Source organism: Puma concolor, chromosome B3 (assembly GCF_028749965.1).
Source record: "Puma concolor isolate L17-30 chromosome B3, mPumCon1.1.hap2, whole genome shotgun sequence".
Classification (NCBI taxonomy): Eukaryota; Metazoa; Chordata; class Mammalia; order Carnivora; family Felidae; genus Puma; species Puma concolor.
In genome coordinates, this window is record NC_141672.1 from 33,744,287 (window position 1) to 33,770,772 (window position 26,486).

Here is a 26,486-nt window from a genome sequence, read left to right on the forward strand (position 1 = left end):
GTGGCTCCGGCATTTCCCTCCTCACCACTTTGCTGCTTATAAAAGAGAGAGATGCTTGCGTGTCTGGAACACTGACCAGAGAAGACATATACAAAAAACAAAACCCAGTGATGAAAACATTCTGGAATTAGATAGTGGTGATGGTGGCACAGCCTTGTGAATACACTAAAAACTATATACTAAGTAAACTAAAACTTCCTCTAAATATGTATACACTAAAATATATGTAAATATAATCTAAATGTATCTAAATATACTAAAACCCACTCAAACGGATGACTTTTATGGTATAATTCCATCTTAATTTAAAAATTTAATGTAAAAAGCCCCAGAAAATGCTAAGTAATACAGAGAAGAAAATGACAATTACCCGTCCTCCCACCTCCGAAGCTAAGGGACCTCACGGGAGCTTCTGGTGCTCTCTGCCTCCTTGTCCCTCTTCCTCATTCGTGTCTGTCCACCTGTTCTCTCCTGCTGACCGTTTACTCTAAGGTCGGGGATCCAGGTTCATGGTGCGTGAGTGGGAGAGCCGCCGAAGAGGTAGCTAATCAAGAGGGCAGCTTTCATAAAAAGCTTGATGTGACCCTGTGCTTGGAGACTGCTTAAGAATGGATCACAGATAAGCCCAGGCAAGTAGAAGGCTGGGGGGGGGGGAAGGAGGGGGTGGCTTTCCTCATTTCCCCCAGGTGGAGTCCCCACTGCACCTGCACCTACAGACCCTGTTGGTCTGGGAGTGCTTCTCACCTTCTGCCATTCCCAGGGTGAATGGGGTCCACGTGGGGCAGCTTTCCCCAGTCCCGAGAAGTGGGGGGGGGGGGGGGGCGCGGTCCTCCCCCAGGAGGCAGCTGCACTGTGCTCAGGGTTGCCTAGCAATAGTGGGAAGAGGTGACTTAGCCCACTACAGAGGCGGGAAGAGAATTAAAAGCAGCTGGGGATGGAAATCCGGAGTAGGTGCAGAGGATGCTGTTACCCTGGAAACTGCCTGCTTGGTCCTTGGCTGTAGCGGGCTACTTTTGGGCTGGTGTCTGCTCTTTATTGAGAGGTTTTGGGGTCGTGTCCAGGCCTGTCATCTCTCACAATGGGGGGGGGAACCATAGAGAAGCCCCCGTTGCACATGGCTTGTATGGTAGATGTGTTCTGTCGATGGGCCCCGTTTAACATTCACAACAGCCTTGTAAGGGATGTGGGATGCTCACACCTGATAGACGAAAATCCTGAGCTTGGAGACATAACATGCTCAATGACTGCAGAGCAAGAAGGGCCTGGGAATGAAGGTACCCTCGGTCCTTAAGGGGAACTTTACGTTTTGGTTCAAAGCATTGCCTGGGGCGCCTGGGTGGCTCAGTCGGTTGAGCAGCCGACTTCAGCTCAGGTCATGATCTCGAGGTCTGTGAGTTCGAGCCCCGCGTTGGGCTCTGTGCTGACAGCTCGGAGCCTGGAGCCTGCTTCGGATTCTATGTCTCCCTCTCTCTCTACTCATGCTCTGTCTCTCTCTGTCTCAAAAATAATAAAAACATTAAAAAAAATTAAAGCATTTCCCAAACCCATGATAGGAGATAATGTAAACACTGTCCACCTCCCAGAAAGGACAGAGAAGGTGAGAGAAGGACGACTAGAAAGGAGATTAACTGTTTTGTACCAACCAACCAGTATTTGGTAAGAATGTTCCCCAAATAATAATAGTTCATACTGTTTGAGGGTTGCATGGTTTGGATTACCTCCATCCGTCAACCCTTTGAGGAAGGTACTGTTACTTTCCTTTTTGCAGACAGGGAAACTGAGACTCAGTGAGGTCAAGTGTCTTGCCCAAGATCAAACAGCTAGTAAGCCAGGTTATGCATGAACCCAGGCACACTGATCTTGGAACTCGACCCTTCACTAGAAACCGACAAACCTTTTGCTATTCCGTAGTTTATGTTTTGAGGGACAAGGCTTATATAAATGAAATCGTAAGGAACGATTGAAGGTGCTATATAATCAAGTACTCATTACATGATTCATGATGTTTTAAAAATAAACTCCACCCCCAATGTGGGGCTTAAACTCACGACCCTAAGAACAAGAGTCATGCGCTGTACCCACTGAGCCAGGCGGGCGCCCCATGATTCATGATTTTTAATATTTATGCTTTCACACGTGGTTTTCTCTTCGTTAATCATGATGAGCAAACTTGTCAGGCCTTCTCCCCATTTTGTAGACAGGGCAAATAAGGCTCAGAAAGGTTCAGTGACTTTACCAGGGTCTCATCTGCAACCTGAATGGACGGGTAGAGTTGGTTTTGAATCCACGTCTTTGACTGGAGGGTCTGTAGTCTAAGCTAGGTGAGTAGGACCTTTCTGAAGTTACTTTTCTCGGTTGAAAAGGTAGGGGAGCGTTCTAGTCATATTTCTACACATCTAAAGAATAACTGATGGGAATACACTCAGGTCCCCTGAACCTGGAGGGCCCTAGGTGTCCCTGGTGGCCCCTGTAAGAGCTGACTCCAGCTTTTGGGGACTGGCTTCCCTGCTTTCAGATTCAACCATGTCCCTCCTCTGTTCCTTCAGCCTCACCTGTTCATCTTCCCTTTGTTTGGTCACCAGGGGAACAACAGGCTTTGAACCAGGTAGCTGAGGTGTTTGTTTTGCTTTTGAAAGCTTGTGCACATGGAACGTGAAGTTGGAGGTTCTTGTTTAAGCCTTGAGGCTGGTAAAAAGTTGGTGAGGGAAAGTTGGCGAGGCTTAGGTTGTTGGGAGTGAGCCGTTCTGGCTTTTCCGCGCTGTGGACCAGGCCAGAGGACGGCACGGAGGGTAGGACAGTGTCCTTCCTGGCCCCTGGGGTTGAACCTTTCGTCTCAGGGTCTAAATCAGAGGCCCCGGGGGGTTCAGCTGATGGTGGCAAAGCGATCCTTGGGGGAAGGGAGCTTTTGACAAGCTCCCTCCTCTGTACCTTGTTTTTCCTGTTTCTTGGTGGTTGATACTATGGGGTTGTTCCGAGCCCAGTCACAGGCCTGTGATTTGAGGCCAGGCCGGGGCTTGCAGGGGAGCATTTTTATGGGCCCAAAGATTTATTTTTTAAAAGCCATCTGTAAAGCTGATTATAAACGGATGGGAACAGAATGGAGTGATGCTGAGCTCTATTTTCAGATCGTCTGTAGGTGAACCGACAGGAGGTGGGGGGGCACGTCAAGGTGGGTGGCCTGCTTCAGACAGGTCTCCTCATGGAACTTGGCTTTGCATCTTGGAGGACAGGCCGCAAGCCTTGTGCTCGGGTGGGTGGGGGCTTGTTCCAGCCAGACTCTCTTTTCTCCTTGTGTCCAGCGTGGGAATGGCCACACAGCCTGTGGCTTGGGAATGGACGGAAGTGGGGCTTTTACTTCTTCTAAGTGCCAACACCAGGAAGTAGGGTCCCCGCCTGCCCCCCAGTGCAGCGTCTGCAGGGGGGCTGCAACTTTATGGAGGTTCTGTGGTCCTGACAGCAGTGTCCGGCTGTGTGAGCACGGCTGTGCATGTCGGTGTGAGTGCAGGCACACGTGTGTGCCTCTTTGGCTCTGAGAAGCCCCCCTGTTGATTTTGGCCACTGATTTGAGTTTGGCAGAGGAGTGGCTCCCTTTCAAACGCCGCAGACATCCTCCAGATAATACATAATGGCACTTTCCAGTAGAGCTCCCCGTTTTTCGGAAAGGCCTTTCTTTCCAGGAACCCGAAGTGCTTTTCCAGGCTTGGCTCTGGGAACCAGGAGGAGGCGGCTCATGAATCCTGCATTCCCGGAGCAGGGGAAGCGGGGCCAGACCCCCGGTTTCCTGCCCTTTATCCTGGATCCTGGCTGGGACTGTTGGGAGGTAGCTTTGCCTGCATGAAGCCCAGAGGCCTCTTTTTAATTTAGATGTTTCCCCAAACTTTCATCTCAGGTGAAAGCCACTTTGTTGTTGTGGTTGTTGTTTGTCTTAAGCTATAGTTAATTGAGAGGTTCATTCTATAATTAACTTTCAAAAAATTAAGGAGTGCCACTCTGGGGTTTCAGTTCAGTGGGCCTGTCTGGAGCTCCTCTACTAGGGGTGCTTGGCAAAAGCATTAAGGCCACAGCGGGCGCAGGGGGGTCAGGCTCGGGACCGGCCCCTGATTACCTTTTCATGGAAGCCCCTGGTTCGGAAGGCCCCAGCTTAGGCCCAGGCCCAGGCCCAGGGAAAGCGGAGCTGAGCACCCACCCCCAGCCTGCCCCCAGCACGTGCCAGCCCAGTTCTGTGCCGTGGGCCACACACACTCTAAGTGTTTCCCAGATATTAATTCATTTAGTCTTTGTAACACCTTATGCAATGGCTTAGCTGGAGGTAACGAAATTTAGAAAGGTTTGCAAAGGCTCAGTTGGTTACAGCTGTTTTTCTAGGTTTTCTGCTTTGGAGGCCAGTTCACAAAGGCCTGATAGGCAGAGGTAGGGTTCTGGTGTTCCTGTCCCCAATGCTGTTCCCTTCCTCACTGGAATTAACCGCTGTCCCTCATTTGGTGTTTTCTTTCCTCAACGTTGGTTTATACAGCTCCTGCCTGTGTAGTTGTCTGTATCTTTGTGCCTGTCGAAAACTACATAAATGGGGGTGCCTGGGTGGCTCAGTCGGTTGAGCGTCCGACTTCGGCTTAGGTCATGATCTCGCGGTCCGTGAGTTCGAGCCCCACGTCAGGCTCTGTGCTGACAGCTTGGAGCCTGGAGCCTGCTTCGGATTCTGTGTCTCCTTCTCTTTCTGCCCCTCCCCAGCTCATTCTCTCTCTCTCTCTCTCTCTCTCTCTCTCTTTCTCTTTCTCTCTCTTCCCCTCTCCCCCCTCAAAAATAAATAAACATTAAAATAAAAAAAAAAAAAACTACATAAATGGTGTCATACCCAACGTAGCAGCGTGCTCACATGCTGTTCTTTCTGCCCACACCGTTCCTGTGGCCTGGAGCTGTGGAGGTTGGCCTGGCTCTGCCCTGTTTTGTGGATGAGACAACGGTTGAGGCCCAGAGGGGCTGAGGGACTCGAGGGACTTGTCCGAGTTGCACAGTGGCTTACAGATGGCAGGTGGGACCGGAGGCTGCAGGTGGCTCTCTGTGTTATACCTGCTGCCATGAGCCCCCTCGGGGTTCGGAGACTCCCTGGTATTTGAGGAGGGAGGGCAGAAGCAGCCAGCCTCAGTTTCTTCTTTTCTTTCTTCCCACATGTGTTTTTGGCACCTGGCTCCCATTTCCTGGGTGGGGGGGGACCTACACCCTTGCCCGCTGCCCTCTTCCTGGGGCTCCAAGAGTCAGCGTCCTAGGGGCTCACTGCTTTGCCAGTTTTTCTCCTCCCAGGATAGCAGTTGTCCTTTTGTTGCTTCTTGATGAAGCAAATCTGTAATGACAGAAAGCTCCTGTGAATTTGGGAATGCTTCTAAATGAGTTTGCATTTTATGTCTCACAGTGGTATCTTGCAACATTTGGAAGTCAGTCGTTCTCTGCACATAGAGTTTTGGAAGAGGCAGAGGTGGGGAGCCACAGCTGAGCCCTTCTTGGCCGGGGCCGGGGGGCAGCCAGTGCGATTCCAGTTATGTCTCCCTGTCCATGCCTGGTTTCCTGGCTCTGGCCTTTTCTTCCTTCTCTGCTGGCTCTTGGCCGCTCAGCCCTTGCCTCGCTCACTTAGCGCCTGGGTAGAGGATGGGCAGGAGGGAGCTGGAAAGGACAGGCGAGTTGGCAGCCTCTTGGCAGTCCTCATCAGAGTCGCTTTGGGCATTGTTGTGAAACTCTTGGCCCTGAGGACATTTGGAGGGTTCTCAGGGGATATCACTGATCTGTGAATGACTTGGGGCTCCTTGGATGATTGGAGGTGGGTCTGGGGGTCTCGAGGGAGCCTCCCTAGTAGGGGGCTCCTGGAAGGCTGTGCCACCGGGATCCAGACACATTCAGGCCACCTCATCTCAGAGCCTTGAAGCCTAGAAGCGTGGTTCTCAAACTTGACCGTGCATCAGAATCACCCAGAAGGCTGCTTAAAATACAGATGCTGGACCCCATCCTCAGGGTTTATATAGGTCTGGGGTGGGGCCTGAGAATTTGTATTTTTAACAAGTGTGAGGGCACTGCAAAGCTACTCGCAAAGAAGATAGATACAGGCAAGGGAAAGCATTGGGGCTACTTTTGCAATCTGCCCTAGAGGTCTTTATGTAGATGGTGACTTTGCTGGTATTTAGTACCTAGTGCCTCCTCCCTCTTCCCCCCCAAATAAGGGGAAGTTGCGTTCTTTCTCTGTGGGGGGTGGGGGGGCCTGGACCTGGGGTGGGAGATGTGCTCCTGTACCCTGCGAGGGCGACTCCTCAGGAGCCTCCTGCTGGCACACAGTAGGTGCTCACCAAATATTAGATATGCTGAGCGGTGACCGTGGGTGCCTTAGAGGGGGTGGGGCAGCCACAGTCCAGCCGGAAATGTCTGGCGGATGCTGAGGTGTCGGGTGGCCATGGTCCAAGGCATCAAGGGCCGCTTTGGTGATGGGGCTGAATTGAGGTCCCAGAGGGAGCCCAGGCTGGCCTCGCAGCCTCAGAAGTGTGCCCCGGAGTCCAGAGGAGGCCGGGGAAGCTGGCCTTATGCTTGAGCTGGGGTCCGAGCTCAGGATGACCTCAGCCCTGCCATGCTGCTCGACACCCCCTCCCAGGTGTCTGACTGAAGCAGGGTGGCCGGGAGCCAGCGCACCCACCCCCCTCCCCGGCTCCCTGGCAGGCAGTCCAGCTGTGTGTTTTCTTCTTTTGGCCAGCGGCCCACTTCAGATTCCTCTCCTGAGGTACTGGCCATGCTGACACGTCCTTCTGTTCCCTGCCCTTGTTGGATTTGGCTACGGCCCCTACTTCAGAAAATCTTAGGGAGTTTCTGGTCCTCTTATGTGGGCTTGGGGGCCTCAAAGGAAATAAAACCTTCCAGCCCCAGCACTGAGGGTTCTCTCTTTGGCAGTGGACGTCAGCAGCCTGCTCTCTTTAGCCACAGCAGCCGGTTGGGGGGGGGGGGGGCGGGGCATGGAGCCAGACAGAACCTTCAGACCCCCCAGCTCCCCAGCATGTGGGGCCCAGCAGGACCCTGGTCCACCTGCCTCCTGCTCCCTTCCTGTTGGGACCCTGGTGGGTGGCATTTAGGAAAGGACTAGATATGGAAAAACTGTCCTCTTTGAGCTATCAGTCCAGAGAGCTGCCTGGGAGGACCCTGTTCTGTCCCTTCGGAACAAGGACAGCAGTTGTGCCTTGGGTACCAGGGCCACAGGAGACCCGAGGTCTGGTTTTAGAGCTGCTTATGGCTGCTGTGTGATGCTGGATAAGCCACACCTGATCCTTACCTATAAAATGAGAGGACTGGGTTGGGGGGAGTGCGGTGTTGGAAATGCCTTGCCTGGATTAGCACATGGAGATGATCTCTAAAGTCTGGGGCCAATGCCAGCTTTCTGTGTTTCTGTCCCCTTGATGGGGGTTGCTCAGTAGAGTCAAGGGCTTCTGGAGGTGATCTTGAGGTTGATTCCTGGGCTTCCCAGCCTGGCCCTGAAACTAACTATTCTGCTCATACACGGACTCTTATCTTTAGGAGTCTTCAGTGTCCTCAGCTGTCAGGAATTTGTTCCTACCCTCTAGAGAGGGTGTGGGTGGGGCCCGGTGAATGAGCTTCCCTTACGGGATCCGGTGGTGCTCTGTGTCTTGGGATCTGCATGCACTCTCTTATTCTGGAAATGCCTGCTTAGGGTGTGGCCATGTGGGAAGCCAGGTGCCTGTGGAGGGTAGGCAGCCTTATTTGGGATTGGTGAAGGGTCTCTTAGCTCTGCCTTCTAGCCTGGGTGCTCCAGGTGTGGTCCTGGGGTGGGGAGAATATCTGGGCCCACTGCAAGGTGGGCTGCTCATCATCGATCCGTCTTTGGTGTAGGCTTATCTGGGTCACAGGATCGGTGTGAGGTAGGAGAGACTGCAGGCTGAGCGGAGCCAGGGAGCAAGGATTTCAGCCTGGAATCTGCCCAAGGGACTGGTGTCAATAGGCAGCCTTGTCTTCCACTTTGTTTACTCCCAGGACCCAGCTCTAGCCCTTCTTTCTTCTGGAGCAGTTTGAAGAAATCAAGTCACAGAATGCCAGAGCCCGAAGGGAACTATACCGTCACCTGGTCCTCCCCACTTAGATGAAGAGACTGAGGTCCACGATGGTGATCTGACTTGTCCAAGGATGCTCTGCCATGAGTTCATTCCTTGTGGGGCTGGTTTTGGTAAGGACTGTTTATTCCAGGCACATATAAACCCTCTTCTGAGGTCATACTTGTGGGTGGGCTCCAAACACCTGGTGACAGACAGGCAGTGTGAGCCTCTGTGCTCTGAAGGCAGATGGATGGAGCCGCTGGGGTTCTGGCTAGTGTGTGGGTGGTCGAGTTCAGGTGAGTTTCACACATGACGGCAGCTGTCCTCTGCCAGGTTGGAGGTGGTGAATGACAGGTGGGTCCTTTGCATGGCTGCCCTTGTACCCAGATGTTCCCGGGACTGGCTCCTGAGATTACAGCTGAGGAGGGGAGTGAGAAACGAGCCAAAGGGACAGGTGCAGGTGGCGCTGGTGGCATGAGCGGTGCCGGTCCTCACATTAACAGCTAACGCTTACTACATGCCCAGCCCTGTGCTAATTCCGTAACGTGCATTATATCAGTCATCCTAACTGCACTGTCAAGTGCAAGTACTATTTCATTTTCATCTCCACTTTGCAGAAGAAACGGAGCTTTGGTGAGATTAAACCGTTTGCCCCAAGCCACACAGCTCTTGAGTGGTGTTCCAGACTTTGAACTCAGGGCTGCCTGGCCAGAGCGCACTGTCCTCGCCAACTGCTCTGGCTGTCCCCTCCCTGCCAGGTTCCCTCTGCTCGGCAGCGAGCACCAGCTGCCTTCCCTGACTGCAGACCGGAAGCTCCTCACTAGAGATAGAACTGGGTCTCCACCCTCCTTGGGCCCCAAATACCTCTCTTCTGACACACACATTCCTGCACTTGCCCGGAAGTGGTCCGTTCATAAGAGCTGTGCCTGTGGCTGCTGTGCGATGCTGGACAAGCCACACCTGATCCTCACCTGTAAGATGAGGGGACTGCGTTCCAGGATGGTGGGCACGCTCTGTTGTAAATGCTGCGGGTTCTGGTCCCTGACACCGCAAGCCCCGGTGCCATGCCAAGCAGTGGAGGTGGGGCAGCCCAGGGCTAGATGGGGGCTGCTCCTTCGCCTCTTCCTTTCTTCCCCGTGTCTCTTCTCTTTCCTTCTTGCCTTGCGTGGCACCCCAGGCACTGGCCACCCCCAAGGAGGGTCTTGGGAATGAGGCTGTACTGGGGAGGGGCAGATTTCCTCGCCCTCCTGGGAGCACGGGGGTGCTGGTCATGCCTTTGCTGGCTGCCCCCGAGTATGGCACCTTCTTGGCCATGGCAGGGTTGGGCCGGTTCTGTGGCTGTGGGGGTGTTCCAGGCTCCACCCCGTGACATAGTCACGGTGGTTGTAGGCCCTGTGCCAGCTGTTTGTTTGTTTTACATCACACTATTATTTCATCCTCAGAGCAAGGTAGGAGGCATTAGCTCTGTTTACAGGCGAGGGGCTCAAAACCCTGAGAAGTCAAATAACATGCTGAGGCTGGCATACTGCAGGCTGAGATCCGCACCCAGGTCTGTGGGGGCTCAAGTGCTCCTACCACCTAATGCCCAGGGTGAGCAGAAATTGACAGCTGGCTGAAAAAGACAAAAGCCCTGAACAGCAAGGACACAGTGCTCAGCCGGGCTACAGCACCCTGGGTGTGGGCAGGCTGGGGGTGATGAAGGGGCATTGCTGGCTTCCTCTGAGAGAAGAGGCCAGATGGAAAGCATTTGCAGGCTCGTGGGCACCATTCACCCATTAGGCTGTGGCTGCGGCATTGCTCGGAAAAGCTCAGGCAGACGAACATAATGGTGCAAAGACAATTGGAGCCAGTCTGTGCCTGTCTCTTGAATCTGGCCTTGCCTCTGTGATTCCTTCTTTGCATTTCAAGCTCCACTGTCACCTCTGCCTGTTAATAGGCCGTGGGGGCCTGGTGAATAATACTAATACAGGAGTCATACGAAGTAGCTCTTCTAATGCGTGCCTGGCACCGTGCTTAGCTTTTTGCATCTAAGCACCGGGATGAGAATTTCCCATGCACTGACCCATAAGATTCTCACAACAACCCTGTGAGGCGAGCAGTATGTCCCCACTTTACAGATGGGGAAACCGAGGCCCAGAGAGGTTTAGTAGTTTACCCAGCGTCCTGCAGCTGGTAAGTGGCAGGGCTAGGATCTGAATCCTGGGATTTCCAGTCACTAGAACCATGATTCCCTTAAGTCAGGGATGTCTGTGTGTCCTTTATTTCTATCTCCGAAGCTGGTCTCGCACCTGATACTGAGAGGGCTTTAGGAGAAGTTGTAATGACAGAATGAAGGGTGTTTGGATCCTGCCCTTTGAGGGGAAAGCTGTCTTTTGCAGGCTTCCTGGGGGCTTGTGAGATCTGCAGCAGCTCTGAGGCCCACCCTTGGTGCCCTGCGGCCATTTTCTGAATAGGGGGCTGCCCCGGTACAGGGGGAGACCCTGTAGGTGGAGGAGGCAGGGCTGGGGAGACAAGCCCAGGGGACACAGTTCCCAAAGCCCCTTATCGGTCTTCTTCCCTCCGGGGAGATCAGCATCGTCTTGTCACAAGTGTGGTTAGATGTTAATTTTCAGGGAGGATTAAGATAGTAAGTAATTTAGAATTTAAAAAAAAATGTTTATTGATTTTTGAGAGAAAGAGAGCCAGTGCAAGCAAGTGGGGGAGGGGCAGAGAGAGAGAGGGAGACAGAGGATCCCAAGTGGGCTCCACGCTGAGCGCCGAGAGCCCAATGTGGGGCTGGAACTCACGAACCATGAGATCATGACCCGAGCCGAAGTCGGACGCTTAACCAATTGAGCCACCCAGGCGCCCCAGTAATTTAGAATTTAATAAAGTTTCAATTCATGGCAGGGACGGGGGAGGGTTGTTTCTTATTTCTCTCTTTAGCCATGATGTCTGAAATGTGGGAGGCACTTAGGGGATATTAGTTGTGTGAATAAGTTAAAAAAACAAAACAAAACCTAATTATCATGGGGAATTCAAGTGCAGGAGTAGAGGATAGTATAACGAATCCCGATTTCCCCTTTCCCCAGCTTCAGCACTTAGCCACAAAACCTCCCTGTCCTGTTTAGCCATCTGGGCCAGCATGCAGTGAGATTAGCTGGGGTGAACTGTGTTCTCGCGAATGAAAAGGACGAGCGGAGGTGAAACGATACGCCAGTACCAACGCAACCTCGCCCGTGGGGTCACCACTGTGCCGAGCACCATGCAGACGTTCCAGAAGGTTTGAACGGACTACTTGGCAACTGGCCAAGTGACATTCCTCCAGCCCCAGGGTGGGGGGAAAAGTTTCTGAAGGATGAGTTCAGCCAGATATTTGAGGTGGGCACACATAACCCGCACCAAAGGCACGGCTGCCGACGATGGTCTACCCTCTCAATTCACATTTACTGTGGATCATTTTATTTTTTTAAATGACATTTGAAATATAAGAAAAAGTGTAGAGAACACCACAACAAAGACCTATGTGCTCACCACCCAGGTTTAATAAATATGAAGCACTTGCTCTTTCCAGGTCAGGGCAAGGTGCTCGAGAGGCCAGTGGGTGACAGACCTATGAACCGCATTTCCTTGTCACAAAGATGTGACGTGCAGTATGGTGAAGCGAGCCCAAGGAAGGCCCCATCCCACCTTGGAGGAGATAGGGAAGGCTTCCTGGAGGAGGTGATAAAAGTGAGCTAAAAATCAAATCTGGAGTATGTCTGGGTGAGTCAGGCAAGGGGGGTGGTGGCAAAGGGCGGGGGAGGTGGGCCAGGCAGAATGTGACCAAAGGCATGAACAGTGAGTATGAAGCTCTGGGAAGGGTGGGGCAGGGGATGAGTGAGAAGGAGTGGGCTGGGAGCAGCTGGAGAGAAAGAGGCCTGGGGGTGGGTGACAGCGGACCCGGTGAGTCAGCGGACGAGCTCGGCCGTCTTCGGGGCAGCGGCGGGCTCTAGACTTGTCCTGAGTCCTGCTCAGTGCTCGGCTGTCTGAACTGGACCCTGGACACTGGACACTGCCCGGTGGGGTGGGTGGGAGCCGTGTCAGGAGTAGTGGAAGGAGCCTGGCTGTGTAGACAAGGCTGCAGACCACGTTGGGAGGCCCAAGGGGGCAAAATAGTACTTGTGGGGGTTGTGTGGGAGATGGGAGTCTAGCTCAGAGCTTCTAACTGTCAAACTTTCCAAAGAAGGAATGAACTGTGGGGTCATGAGTTTCCTGGTCTCGAGTGTGTTGGGTGGACTTGTCGAAGCCGGTGGGGGCGGTGGAGGGGGGAGGGCTCTGCCGTGCCAGGCCCCCAGGGCCCCGGCTCGCTCTGTACTCTTGGGATTCAGGCGGCGGACGGCGGGCTAAGTGACCCTTGGCACAGGGCGCAGGCGCTCCAGGGAAGGCGGCTGTGGAGGAGGCGCTGGCCGGTTGCCATGGGAACCACCTCTGCTGTGGGTTTCTGGTTCGAGGATGCCCTGGAAGGGAATGAGCTCACTCCACCTGCAAGGTGGTGAGTCAGCCTCCGAAGACCTACTTGCTCTCCAGGGCTAGGCTCCCCTGCCCCACGTGGGCTGCTGTCACTAGAAAAGAGATGGGTGCAATAGAGACAGCGGCCAGCCACTCTGGCAGCCCCGGGGATCCTGAGTCCAGTGGAGGGAGGAGGAAGCCTCTAGTCCAGTCGCCCAAACCTTGGTCCTCAGCAGAGGCTGAGCCATCCTGTCTGCCGGCCATGTGGCTCATGTGGCCCAGGTGCCATCTGCAACTGCGCCGGCCTTGGGCTCGCAGTCCCCTGGGCTGGACACACCGAGGACGGGGTTTCAGGTGTGTCAAGGGTTTCGAAGGAGACGTGCAGGCTGTGTGTGAATACCCATCAGTCAGGTGCGAGGGCCGTTTCTGGGGATGCAGGAGGAAAGCTTCCCGGAGGGAGCGCGTTTGATCTGACACGGGAAGGCTGAGGGGTCACTAGTTTGCCCATCGAGTCCTAGGCATGTAGAGGTCAGAGGTCGTGGCTTATGGCTTCTGCGCCTCCCCACAACCACGTGTGCAGGTGTCTAGTTTGTTGTTCTTATGAGGGTGTGTTCGGAACATGCCCGCTGACGGGTAGTGAGGACAAGAATTTCAAACCGCTGTGATTTCAGGGCACTGGGCATCTTCTGCAAGACCCTAAGAAGTCCAGCCCACCACCTACTGGGTTCCAGTCTCTAAGGAGCCACCTGTGGGCTTGTAGCCTGTCTCCACCCCCAATGTGGCAGCCTTGGGGATGACATGGGAAAGGCCAGGGAACACTGGCTTTTGCTTGCCTTACTTGATACATCTACCTGGGCCTCTGTTGCCATTGGAGAAGAGAAAGCACTTCAGAGGGGGCAAAAAAAGATGACATTTTAACCCTCTCACCTACACACTACAATTTATCGTTTCAGAAACCTATTTTTGTTTTTGTCCTCATACGTGCTTTACTTTCATAGTGGTAACCATAGCGTGTATGCAGTTCAGTTCTGTTTTTTTATTTCTCCACGTGGCTTTTTATTAAAGATTTGTTTTTTCATATATAGCAACACAGCCTTTGCGTTCCTTCCCTGATGAAAGTGAGATCCACGGATAGAGTTTATTTCATGAATATTTTTTTATTTGTGCTTTTCTGCCTCTTTCCAAAAAGCATTTGAGGAGAGCACATCCAAAGGCTCATGTATGGCTAAGTTTTTTTTTTTTTTTTTTTTTTAATTTTTTTTTCAACGTTTATTTATTTTTGGGATAGAGAGAGACAGAGCATGAACGGGGGAGGGGCAGAGAGGGGGAGACACAGAATCGGAAGCAGGCTCCAGGCTCCGGGCCATCAGCCCAGAGCCCAACGCGGGGCTCGAACTCACGGACCGCGAGATCGTGACCTGGCTGAAGTCGGACGCTTAACCGACTGCGCCACCCAGGCGCCCCATGGCTAAGTTTTAAAGTTGGAAGATCTGAGCTTTGTCAGGGTGAGGATGAGGTAACTGTTCAAAGAGGTTAGTTTTTCTTAGTTTGCCCTGACCCTCTTTCCAAGCTTCCTGGTAGCCACAGCAAAAGGGGAAATTGGAATTATCATAACATTTATTTCCTAATGAAAGGAAGCATATCAGTTCATGGGAAAGAGACACTTATAGTAATTACTGACCACCAGGGACTTTTCCATTTTAGAGTCGTGTTGTGCTTAATGCTGTCGGTCGTAGTTTCACGGAACACACAGAGACCTTTTTTGCATATTGGTTCTTTCTTTCCTTTTTTTTTTTTTTAAGGTTTTTATTTTTAGGGACACCTGGGTGGCTCAGTCAGTTAAACATCCGACCTCGGCTCAGGTCATGATCTCACGGTTTGTGGGTTCGAGCCAGGTGTCGGGCTCTGTGCTGACAGCTCAGAATGTGGAGCTTGCTTTGGATTCTGTGTCTCCCCCCCCCCCCCCGCCCCTCCCCTGCTTGTGCTCTGTCTCTCTCTCTCCTTCAAAAATGAATAAACACTAAAAAATAAAAATTAAAAAAAAGATTTTTAGTTTTAAGTATCTTTACACCCAGCATGGGGCTCAAACTTACGACCCCGAGATCAAGAGTCGCATGCTCTGCTGACTGAGCCAGCCAGGCGCCCCTGCATATTGGTTATTAAATCAACCCTCAGTAGAGCCAAAGGCATGGTGTTAAATCACACTTGTGTGAAGGCATTTCTGTGAGAAGCTGAATAATGAAATCTTGTCCTACTGCTTCAAGAGGTCCAGCTGAGGCGAGGCCTCACCCCTTGCTTGTCACTGGAGACTCTCCCTCCCGGTTGTTTGCCCGGGGCTGGGCTCCTGGGCCCTGCGTCTGTTAGAGGTTTTCCGAGGCCTGCGCAGAGAAGAGAACTGTTTGAGGTACCAGGCATGTGAGGACCAAAGCTGCTATTTTGTTAGGAAAATGAGAGGTCGGGGCTGGGCCTGGCATCTACCTTTTCAGAACGAAGGTGGTGGAGGCCAAGGCTGTCTTCTGGAAGCACATTTGGATTTGCTCCAAGCCTCAGCAAGGTGCTTCTGGCCTCAGGCTCTTGGCCACAGAGCAGGGATGAGGTCCCCCCGGGAAGGAAATGGCTTACCTGTCGGGGCTGGGCCTGGCATGTCACCTTTACTGGCTGCCTCTCTCCTCAGTGAGGTGTTCCTCCTCTCCTCTTCATTCTCCCGGCATTGGACATCTCCATGGTTTCCAGTTTTTGGCTATCCTAGGTAATGCCTCTATAAGTAGTAGTCCTTTCCTGTGGACGTTTTCTTGCCTTTTAGGTTCATATCTGGGATCTGAGTTAATTGGTCAAGAGAGATGACCATTTTACGTATTCATCAGTTGCCTTTCTAAGACGGACTGACTTAATATGCCACCGGCAATACACAAACCTGTTTCTTTTTTTTTTTAAATTTTTTTTTTCAACGTTTTATTTATTTTTGGGACAGAGAGAGACAGAGCATGAACGGGGGAGGGGCAGAGAGAGAGGGAGACACAGAATCGGAAACAGGCTCCAGGCTCCGAGCCATCAGCCCAGAGCCTGACGCGGGGCTCGAACTCACGGACCGCGAGATCGTGACCTGGCTGAAGTCGGACGCTTAACCGACTGCGCCACCCAGGCGCCCCACAAACCTGTTTCTTTAATTAAGAAGGAACGTAATGTTTATTGTGAAAAATACAGCACCGTACAAGGAAGAAAATAGAGATTGCCTGGAATTCTCCCACGCTGAGAGCATGGAGGTGTCGGTTTGGGGTGCTGCTGTAGTGACCTCCTGCCTCTTGTCAGGCAGGAGTGGGAGCTGTGGCGGTCCCCCGTTAGTCCTATGTGCCCTCCTGCTTGGCAGGGAGGGTACCCGATTTTCCTCTGACCCAGAATAGCTTAGCCACTGGCCTGCCTGGCTGTGGGCTTAACATTTCTAACCTGAAGTCCCTGTTAATATTTCAACCTAGTGCTAGATATGTAGAAGGTGGTTCAGAAAACTGTCAGGACTTAAATATTTGGGAGGAAAATGTGAAATATGATCCTCCGCTGGCAACTTAGTAGATTCTTCAGTAGCTACCACCTGCCAGGCGCTACCTCAGGGGCAGGGCACAAGGCTCATGAGCCTCGTGTCTGGGAAAGTTCCCCCTCCCCCGGACCTGGCTGTTGACCACATTGTTGCAAGTTCCTGTCTGTCTGTGAGGCTTGTCAGAAGAGCCAGGGTTCTTGGTAAAGCTGAAGGGAAGTGGGAGAAGACCTAGAACAGAACCTAAACCTGCCGGCTCTGCGCCCGGCTCTCACTTCCCCCCTTCACTTCTCTGAACCAAACATTCCATGGCCCAGGCGACCTTCTCCCATACTTCCATCTGCAGGAGGAAGCCTCAGGGTGGAAGAGACCGCTTCCTGCTCCGGCTGGGCCCTTGATGAACTCTCGACTGGGGTTGCCGGCACTCCTCAACCCGGCAGGGTTACTTCTGTCCCCGGGCAGCTCCACCGTCCCCTGAGCAGTGACGTGTCTGATGAAATGCCCCTGATGCTGGGCTGGGAAGAGGAAGCTGGACTGTTCATGAAATGGCTTGACCTGAAGTAGGGAACGAGGCCTCAGTCCCTGGGAACTCTTAAGAGCCAGCTGAAGATTTCTCAGGTGGCTTCAAATGCCAACATGGGTGAATGCATAGGGGCACCTGGTGCTGTGCCCACACTAGTGACACACTTGGATGTTTGTGTCATTTTCAATATGGATGCGCAGAAGCTTCCTTTCTCCTGCAGCTGTGGCTCTCCCCTTGTTTCATTTTAACCTAGTGCTAGACGTATGGAGTCAGGTGCGCTTCGGTTGGGGATCATACCTGGAGGTCCACAGGTGTTTCTTGGGGAAAGACGAGATGGAGCTGCAATGGTGGCTTCTTCGAGCCACCCCAGCCCCCGTACCCACGTGTGGGACTCTCAGGCTGTCTTGGAGGTGCACCTAGAGCACGCTTGATGTCCCTAATGCTGAGTGTCCTACGTCCGGCCCCTCCGACACAGTGGCAGACTGTTTTCCAATGTCCAGGGGCTGTGGATGATCAGAACTTTGGAGCCGTGGGATTCACCGGAGGGATTCTCGGTGTTGGGGGCACCGAAGGGGGAAGCCACTGGAATGTCTCAGCTGCTGTTTGAGTTGGTTAGGTCAAGAGCTCCCTGTCAGGGCCTCATGGTACTCCAGCTTGTGGCCATGTGGACGGGCTGGGATTGATTTGTTCTGTCTGGTTTGTTAGACACTCTACCCTCTCTGTCTCTCCCTACCCAGAAACCACAATGAACTGTAAAGGCTGGTCCAATTAAGACTCATGGTCGTTGGGAGGGTGAGAGGGACTCCTGAGGAGACAACAACATGTACTTAACTTTGCTCTGTGAAGGAGAGGTTCCTTTGCTCTGAGGAGGGAAGGTGGGCAACAGCAAAGGGCGTCCTGCCCACACTGTATTAATTGAGCACCCGCTTCAGGTGACCACATCTTCCAGTTCTGGTTCCAGTGGGCATGTCCACTCTCTACCACCCAAGTGGAGAATTTCACTCCGATGCCATATTTACTAAAGGGTGGTCCACGGCCCACTGAGGCTTCATGTATGAACTGTAGCCTCCTGAGCCTTGCCCTGACCTGCCGAACCAAATGCTCTGGGCTCAGAGCCCAGGAATCTGCATTTCTAGCAAGCCCCCTACTTAATTTTTAGAGAACATCTAGGAAGGCTTACGTGGAGAGTATCGTTGCTCTAGTCTGAGTGGTAGGAGTATCCCCAAAATGTGAACCAAGTGTCTCTTCTGGACCCTGAACCCATATTATTACTTAGAGGGAAAGTGAATAAGGAAAGGAAAGAAGATCTGTTCTTGCTTCCCTGACCGTAAATTGTTTTTGGCTTTGGAGCAAGAGGGCCAATAAGGCTGCTTTAGAGCAATATTGCAGTGCTAATGGTGGAGGCCATGCTTTTCTCACCCTGGGCATTCTGAGGGGCCACTTCTATCAGACAGGTGGCCCTCCCTGCTCACCCAGCACAAACATCTGTGTCCTTTAGTGACTGTCCAGCTCTGTTTGGTTTCCTGTGGAGAGAGGGCTTTTCAGCACCCCATATGCTGCCTCGCCCTGTCCCACCTTAGTGACCTCTGACCCTGTAGTCTCAGTTGAGCCAAATTCTGACTGTGTACTGTTGTGTGGGTTCTAGCTTTCATCCAGACAGCGTGACAACAGGGGTTTGGGTTGGCTCTAGACTGTGGACGCCTCCTCATTGCCATGCTCCTGGGTCTTTTCAGTCCGGGGGTCTGCCAGCTGCAGTGTGTTTTGTTGGCATAGACTCCAACTGGCCCAGGGAGACAGGCCCAGGCAACAGGGAGCTGAGAAAGCACGTGAGACTCAGTTTAACAGGGCAGTTCCACATCCCTGGGTGTCATTTTGGGGGCTGTAGGTCAAGAACCACCCCCTCTGCCTCTCTGACTATCCGCAGTTTCTCAGGGGGGATGTGGTACCGTGGGAGGACGGGCACAGTGTAGAAGGGAACCACGACTCTCAGAAGTTGAGGGGGGAGATTGAGTTTGGTAGAGCAGGCCTCAGGGGGCCACAGCATGCCTCTGACATCAGAAAGGACTAGGGTTACAAGGGTTGGTATACAGAAGGTGGGCCTGAGAGCTAAGGTATAAGAAAAAGGACCCTCAGAGCACTTATTCTGGAGTCCCAGAGGTGATGAACTCTTCCAGGCAATACGTGTAACTGAGACACAGTTTTGCAAAGAGAAAAAAATCCAATCAAGGCAAGGTTTTAGATGAACAGGTAGATGGACTCCTTTCTGAAGGCTCTAGGGATTGTTGCAACTTGTGGGTTAGCATCGTGGCTCATTTATGTAGCAAAAGCTGTGAAAATGTTCATATCCTTTGGCCTGGTAATTCCACCGCCCCCCCCCCCCCGCCCCCTCCCCCGCTCCACTGGCCTCCAGGATTTTGTCTGAAGAAAACTGTCCAACTGAGACAGAAACGCCTAAGAATATGCTCTGTGCCATCTGGGGGAAAAAAAAAAGCTTCCGTGTCTAAGCAACATTAGGGGAGGAGTTTAACAAACCTTCCTGATACATGGTAGTGGTGGGACATTTTTTTTTCAGCCTTTAGAATGACATTTATACAGATTATACAGGAATAGAATATCCAATAGACTGTTGAATGTTAGAGTAACACTATATGCTATATGCATTATAATCAGTTGCAACCATAAAAACCAGTGTAAACAGGTAATACGCAGAAACGAAAAAGACTATGTTGAGGTTGTAGGATGAACTACTTTTTAAGAAAAAATAGTATTCAATTTAATAGCAAGTCAGGGAATTTCTATCTGAAGCACCATCTCTCTCCAAATTTTATTTATTTATTTATTTATTTATGTATGTATGTATGTATTTATTTATTTATTTATTTATTTATTTATTTATTGCTGTAACCTGTCCTTTGCTTGAGTAATGGCAGCTGCATGAGATTTAACCGTCTGTTCTGAGCACGCTCAGTGTGTGTTATGTGCTGCTAGGCGCTGTGGAGTGCATAGAAGGTGTAAGATGTGGTCCCCTGAGCTTAAGGGCAGGGGATGGATGTGTCCCCTTGCTGTGGAGACAGGATGTGCCTCTGTAGGGCCAACTGATTAGTGCTGGGTGCTGAGGCCTGGCCCTAGCATAGGGGGCATGGGCAGGTGGGGGGGGGCGGTTAGGTGGATGGTGGATGGGATGGTCTGGGACTTCGGCTGGGGTTGGAAGGATCTGTAGGACTCAGGTGAGCTTTTAGGACAGGGGAGCGACCAGCCTGGCAGCCCAGCAGAGTCCAGGTCTCTTGAGGTGGGCTCTGTCTGCACCGGCACAGTCTTGCATGAGATCAGAGATAAATCAGATACCTGTTATTCATCCCATTTCTAGAGACTGCAAACTCGAGTCCTAGAAATGGACTCTTCCAGGAATCTCCAGAGTCCCCTAGGACAGGAGTGATGCTCCCTGTGAGCTGAGTGCCCCTGCATGTGCAAACCCTCTCTGTGCCGTCCCCAGGGGCAAATCCCCAGGCGCGGGAACCACTCCTGGAAGGTACCTTTGGTACCTTCTGGGCCAGTGATAGAGGATCAGCATTTCTTCTCCAGTGACCTTTCCTTTTATATCTGTCCCTGGCCTGCATGCGTGCCAGGCACTCCTGGGGGGCCGCCCCATCCACACTTGCCATTTGGGTACTTTGACATTTTGTTTAAGCGGGGATGTGATTGAGAATGTGTGAGGGTGAGAACCGGAGGTGCTGGCTCTTTAAGGCTCGGCCTTCAAGTGAATTTTGGCAGAGGAGACACTGAATGTTTAATTTTAGGGCCAGGAGGGGGTGGGGGAAAGTCCCTACCACATCTGGTTTGTGTTAAGCCCTTCCCTTCAGAAAAGGGCTGTGTTTATGGTTCAAATCCGGCAGAGATGGGGCGGGAGGGGCGCCACTTTCCCCTACTAGGCAGTGCGGCACCGAGAATGCACGAAGCTTCCTTCTGGTCTTCTGACCCCGTCCTGAGCTAAACAGTTCCAACTCTGAGAAAGCCGAGACACCCATTTGATCCTAAAGTTACAGCAGACGTTTGCCTTCAGAAGGCCTCTGGCAGCTGGGCTTTTCAGGGCTGAGCCTCTGTCCCTGGTGCCGCATGACTCTCCGGAGCTGGCCGACCATCAGCTCTGCTTGTCTGGAGTCCACGGGGCCCAGATGGTCGGGGTCAGTGGTGCTGCTGGGATACCGGGATCCCAGAGACGCCCAGGCTGTCTGAGCTGGAAGGTCGTGAGGAGACCAGTCCCAGGCCTCTCTTGACAGATCAGGAAACTGAGTCCCAGCGGGCCGAAGAAGCTAGTCCAAGGTCACGCAGCAAATTGGCGGCCGGTGCGGGATTCAAACCACGCTTTCCCTGGCTCTCAGTTTGGTTTGGTGCACTTCTCAGGGCCCCGTATGGCTTCCCCTTCTGCCTACTGTTCAGATGACTGTTCCAGGCTCTGCTTCCTCAGAGGGCTGGCCTTGGGGACAGGGGGTGGGGTGGACACAGTCACGAGGCTGTGAGTGCCTCGAAGGCTGGGCTGTTCGCCACTGTTTCCCACTGCTGGCTCGGCCCCTGGCCCAGGGTGAGAGCTTAAAAAATACGAAATGAATGGCAGGGCGGTGTGGTCTGAGGGTGGGGGTGCTGGTGCTCCAGTTAGAAGCACTGCGTCCAGGAGGGAGACCAGGCATGGGTACCTGGAGGAGGCTCTCCTTGCTCCAAGGCCATGTCTTGTCTTCCCCAGCCCTTTCCTGGTTCGGGGACATCACCAAGCTCAGATGGAAGCCTTCAGTTTCAGAGCTGAAAGGAAGGAGCCACTGAAAACAAGCATTCCATCCGTTTCAAGTTACAGATGAGGAAACTGAGGCAAGGCCACATGGCCAGTCAGTGGGAACATCAGGACTGGAGCCTGAGTCTGCATCCCTCCTGGTGTCTTCATGGCAAGATTGAGGGTAGAAATTGGAAAGGCCCCTCTTGTCCTTTGTGCCTCCCCCATCCTGCGCCTTCCTCCATCAGGTGGACGTTTTCTCCGTCTCCCTCTTCGCTGCAGCTTCTTGTCCCCCTGCGGTGGAGGGTGGGAGGTGATTTCACCAGAGTCCCGTGGGGGAGAAGGCCGGGCATGTAGGGACTGGGCTCAGTCATTCCCTTGTGCCTTCCTCGAAGGGGAAATAGGGCAGGGTGGCTCATTTCCTTCCAAAGCCAGAGTCACCTTGGAGTCAGAGCCTAGGGAGGGGCACACCAGTTACCCATCATCTGTGGCCCTGGGGGCATTTCCCTACTCCTGTTTTCGTGAAGTGGGGAGGGCTGGCGAGGCCCTGTGCGTCATTGCTGGCCCCCACCCCAAGTCCTCCTTCACTGCTTTCAAGGGGGGTGATGCTCATCCCTGTCCCGCCCGGCAGGCTGTCGCTGGTGGCAGAGAGGAGTCAGGTGACGGCATTGCCTGCAACATTGTGTGGAGTTCTCAGACACCGAAATGGGTCACGATTCGAAACGGTTTTGTTGAGAAGTCTCCAGGGTCTCTTTTGGTTTTATTAAGAAAGTGTAACATGTTCACGGTAAAAACAAACAACCCCAAAAATGCTTCCCCACAGGTAATAGGGTTATTTTCCGATGCCCACATGCAAGTTTATGTTTAACCTGCATCTCTCTATATTTATATATATATATATAGAGAGAGAGAGAGAGAGAGAGAGGGACAGAAAGAGAGAGACAGAGAGAGAGAGGGAGAGAGAGGGAGGGAGAGAGAGGGGTAGTTTGTGGTAAAATATATATAACGTGAAATTTATCATTTTTGCCATTTTTAAGTGTGCAGGTCAGTGACATTAAGCGCATTCCCACTGTTGTGCAGCCATCACCACCGTCCATCTCCAGAACTCTTGGCATCTGGCCAAACTGAAACTCTGTACTCATTAAACACTCACTCCCAAGGGGCGCCTGGGTGGCTCAGTCGGTTAAGCGTCCGACTTCGGCTCAGGTCACGATCTCGCAGTCCGTGAGTTTGAGCCCCGCGTCGGGCTCTGGGCTGATGGCTCAGAGCCTGGAGCCTGCTTCCGATTCTGTGTCTCCCTCTCTCTCTGCCCCTCCCCCGTTCATGCTCTGTCTCTCTCTGTCTCAAAAATAAATAAAAACGTTAAAAAAAATAAATAAATAAACACTCACTCCCCATCCCTTCCTTCCCCAGCCCCGACAACCAGCATCTACCGTCTTTGAGAATTTGACAGCTTTAGGTACTCCATCAAAGGGGAGTCAGACAGTATTTGTCCTTTTGTGTCTGGCTCATTCTCTTAGCATAATGTCCTCAAGGTTCATCCATGTGATAGCATGTGTCAGAATTCCCTTCCTTTTTATGGCCGACTAATATTCCATTGTGTGTACACACCACGTTTTGTTTGTCCCCTCTTATTTATTTATTTATTTAGAGGGTGTGAGCGGGGGAGGGGCAGGAAGCGAGGAAGACAGGGAATCCCAAGCAGGCTCCGTATGGTCAGCGCACAGAGCCAGATGTGGGGCTCAAACTCATGACACCCTAAGATCATATAACCTGAGCCAAAAATCGAGTCGGACGCTTAACTGACTGAGCCATCCAGGCGCCCAGCTGTTCGCTTATTTTTGAGAGAGAGCGAGCGAGCAAGGGAGGGGCAGAGAGAAGGGGGACAGAAGATCTGAAGTGGGCTCTGCCCGACGGCAGCGAACCTGCCAGACCCTCGGGCAGCCCGAGCCCCTCACTTCTGTGCCAGGCATTCTGGCTCAGAACTCTCCCCCAGTTAAGTTGCTGTGTGACTGTGCCTTAGGTGGGTCCCCCTACCTTCCTAGTTTGCAGAGTCCAGGATCCCTGTCTCCCTCCTATTTGGGGACAGGAAATAGCAGCCTCCACGTCCAGGCAGTGGAGCCCCCCTTTCTCCTGCAGGATAGAGTGGTGGGGACCAGCCACGCACGGGTCATGTCCAGGCTTGGAGGAGGGGAGGGGGGCAGTCCTGCCTGCAGCTGTCTCCTTTCTAACCCCTCCTCCCCTGCCCCCCTTCCCCGCAGGAGAGTCCATCTTGTGGGGGCCACAGGGTGTTGAGCAGAGTCAGCTTCGGTGTTGGCACTTCTGGGGCGAAGAGAAGCCCTCTGCCGTCTTAGTCTTGTGACCTTGAGCAGGTCCTTACTCTGAGCCTTGGCTTCTTTTTCAATCTATCCTGTAGGGTCATTGCCAGGACTAAATGGGATGAGGGATGTAAACCACCCAGGTTAGTGTCCTGTGCCTGGTGGGCTCCCCAAGTGTGGGCAGGGTGGTGATTTTATGTGTGCACAAAGCCAAGAAGGGCTTTCCACAAACTCCTCTTGTCCTTCTCTACACGGGAGGGGAGGTGATAGAGACTTCCTCCATGTTTCTCCAGCCCAGAGTTGCCCAAACTTGCTCGATTATAGGATTCGCTTGGAGTGCTTGTTACTTGTTAAAATTCTGATTCATGGGTCCCACCCAGAACTTGGGAACCAGAGTGCCCGTTGTTGGGGTGGAATCTGCATTTTCAGCATGTTTTATAATTAGGTCAATTTGGGAAACTCACATTTGCTGCTCTCAGAGTCCTCTCCCAGTGGTGGTATCATCTGATTTAACAAGAGCCCATTAGGGCAGCTGGGAGGCAGGTATGGTCCCACATAAAGTGGGAGACTTTGAAGTGAGAGTGAGGCTTAAGGGGCAGACCCGAGGCCCTGCGCTCCCTTGTGGTGGAACAGAATTAGAACTCAGATCTTCCAGTGCCTGTGTCCATTGTGTCTGCAAACATTCTACTAAGGCGTGGAAAAGGTGGGGGATGAAGAGAGGTGGGGTGACAGGAAGGAGGTGAGTAACATGCCCCAGTGGTGGCAGAGGGGGAACAGGGGCATCCTTCTGCCCCTCGAGGGAGGCCTGCAGAGACCAGCCATGGTGCACAGGTGGTGGGGTGGGGGGGCACCCACCAGGACGCTTCCCTAGATGTGCCTTCTGAAAGCCAGGGCCCACATGAGCAGGGTGAGCCGTGGGCTTTGTCCCAGGGCCACTGGGACCCACAGATAGAAGGAGGGTGGGGAGGCGGCACGGGCCAGGTGGACTGGGCTCAAACACCTTCTCAGGGACATTGGGGGAATCCTGGAACTCCTGAGGGTAGGTAGTGACCACTTCTCCTGCCCTTCCCCCATTACGGTTCTGTCCAGAAAGACTTCTAGAAGCACAGGCAGGGCCGGCCCCCCAGCTCAGATGGTGGAAGCAAAGTGTGCAGGAAGTGAGGAGTGGTATTGCCGGGGTCAGCCAGCCACTCGAGGTACAAGGGCTACACGGCCTCTCCTGCTTCCTTATTCCCCAGGCTGGCTTGGTCCGTTAAAGGAAGACCAGTTTAGGTCCTTGGTGTTCCCCCCAGTTTCCAGTTTCCTCTTTAGAGGCTCTTAATGATTTCAGCCTGATTTTCTCTGGGTTTTGATGGAGAGGCTTCCAGGGGAGAGGGAGGCCCTGGACTCGTTCCCTTCGGGCTGTTCTAAGGCCAAGGTTGTCTGTCCTGACCACCTCTAGCTGGGAGCTTCAGGCACTGCCTGTGCTGGGCCCACTCCAGGAGGGTGATCTGCCTGGGTTGGGGTGAGGTGGGCTGGGGGTGGGGGGCAGTGAGAGGGGAGGAGCCTCACTCTGGGCTTGTGCATGTGGCCTGCTGCTGGGCCTGGGCTGGCAGGAGAGTCGAGGGAGCGGAGGTCCAGGCTGACTGAGCTTGTGGTTAGAAGCAGGGGCTCTGCAGCCTGAATTCTGGCTCCTCTGTGTACTGTTCGATGTGACCTTGAGTGACTTTGTGAGCTTTCTCATTTGTAAAATGGGATTAATGATGCTACCTACCTCATAGGGAGGTTGGGAGGATTGAATTGTGCTGCTACTGACAGAGCCCTCGACAGTGGGCTTGGGAGGGCGTTCTGCTCTCTCAGATCCTTCCATTCTGACCTTCAACTTAGACTGTCCGGCTGAGGGCTGTGGACCCTCTTTTGTAGCCGTGGTGAGCGGCTTGTGGTGTCTGGGTGGGCAGGGGAGTGTGGTGGAGAAATGGGCTTTAGTGGATGACATCTTCGCCCATCCATCCATCCTTCCACCCATCCATGCATCTTTTGGCTCAGGTGCAAAATCTGGGGGTGAGGTCCCTAACCCCCAAGTGTACTTGTCCGCCTGCTTCTCTGTCTTCACCCTCCCCTCGCCCCACCCCAAGTCACCTTTATCTCTTGCCTGGACATTCGTATGGTCTCCTGATTGGTGTCTGCTGACATTCTTGTCCGGCTCTGATCTGTTGTTCACGCCAAAACTAGGAGACTCTTTCCAAGGTGCGGGCGTAGTATTTGTAAACCAACACCTGATTCCTGGACCCGCCTCATTCTCACCCCCGACCCTTGGCTGAAATCAAACAGGGCTCTCCAGTGGCTTCCATTGTTCTCAGGAGAAACCGTCCTAACATCATGCACGAGCGTCAGGCCCCTGCGGCCTGCTGACCTCCAGCCTCTGGCCTCCCTCTCCCCTCCTCCTGCACCAGCCCCATGGCCATTTTCTAGTGGTTTGAGCCGGTGTCGTCCCTGAGGACTTTGCCCTTTGATTTCCTCTGCTTGGGCGGCATCACCCTCCCAACCATGCCCGACCCCACACATGGGGGTAGGGCCACCATATGTCTTGGTTTGCACCTGTTACCCTGATGTAATTATTAATAGCACCTCCTTTTGTTTTTAAGTGCCCTGGTTTGGATGATAAATTATATGGTCTCTCTTCACATTTACAGTCTTTTCTTCTAATTAAAATTCCTCGGCTTTAAAAATTCACTGACTTCCTCAGGGCAGCAGTCGGGTGTGGATACACACACCTGCTCACACACACATACGCATGACCGGGTTAGGGCCCTGTTTTAGCCTTACACCTTCT

At 52.8% G+C, this 26,486-nt stretch overlaps 1 protein-coding gene across 4 annotated transcripts in view; it reads left to right on the forward strand.

The window, feature by feature from the left end:
• Nucleotides 1–26,486, forward strand: part of ACTN1 (actinin alpha 1) — a 100,681-nt gene that overhangs the window by 8,298 nt on the left and 65,897 nt on the right. Inside the window, exon 1 of one of the 4 annotated variants that reach the window (XM_086709437.1) lies at nucleotides 16,490–16,631. The exons of the other annotated variants lie outside the window; for them this stretch is intronic. The gene's annotated coding sequence lies outside the window, so the exon portion shown is untranslated. Of the gene's footprint in view, nucleotides 1–16,489; nucleotides 16,632–26,486 lie in introns of those variants that run through there. 4 annotated transcript variants of the gene reach the window in all.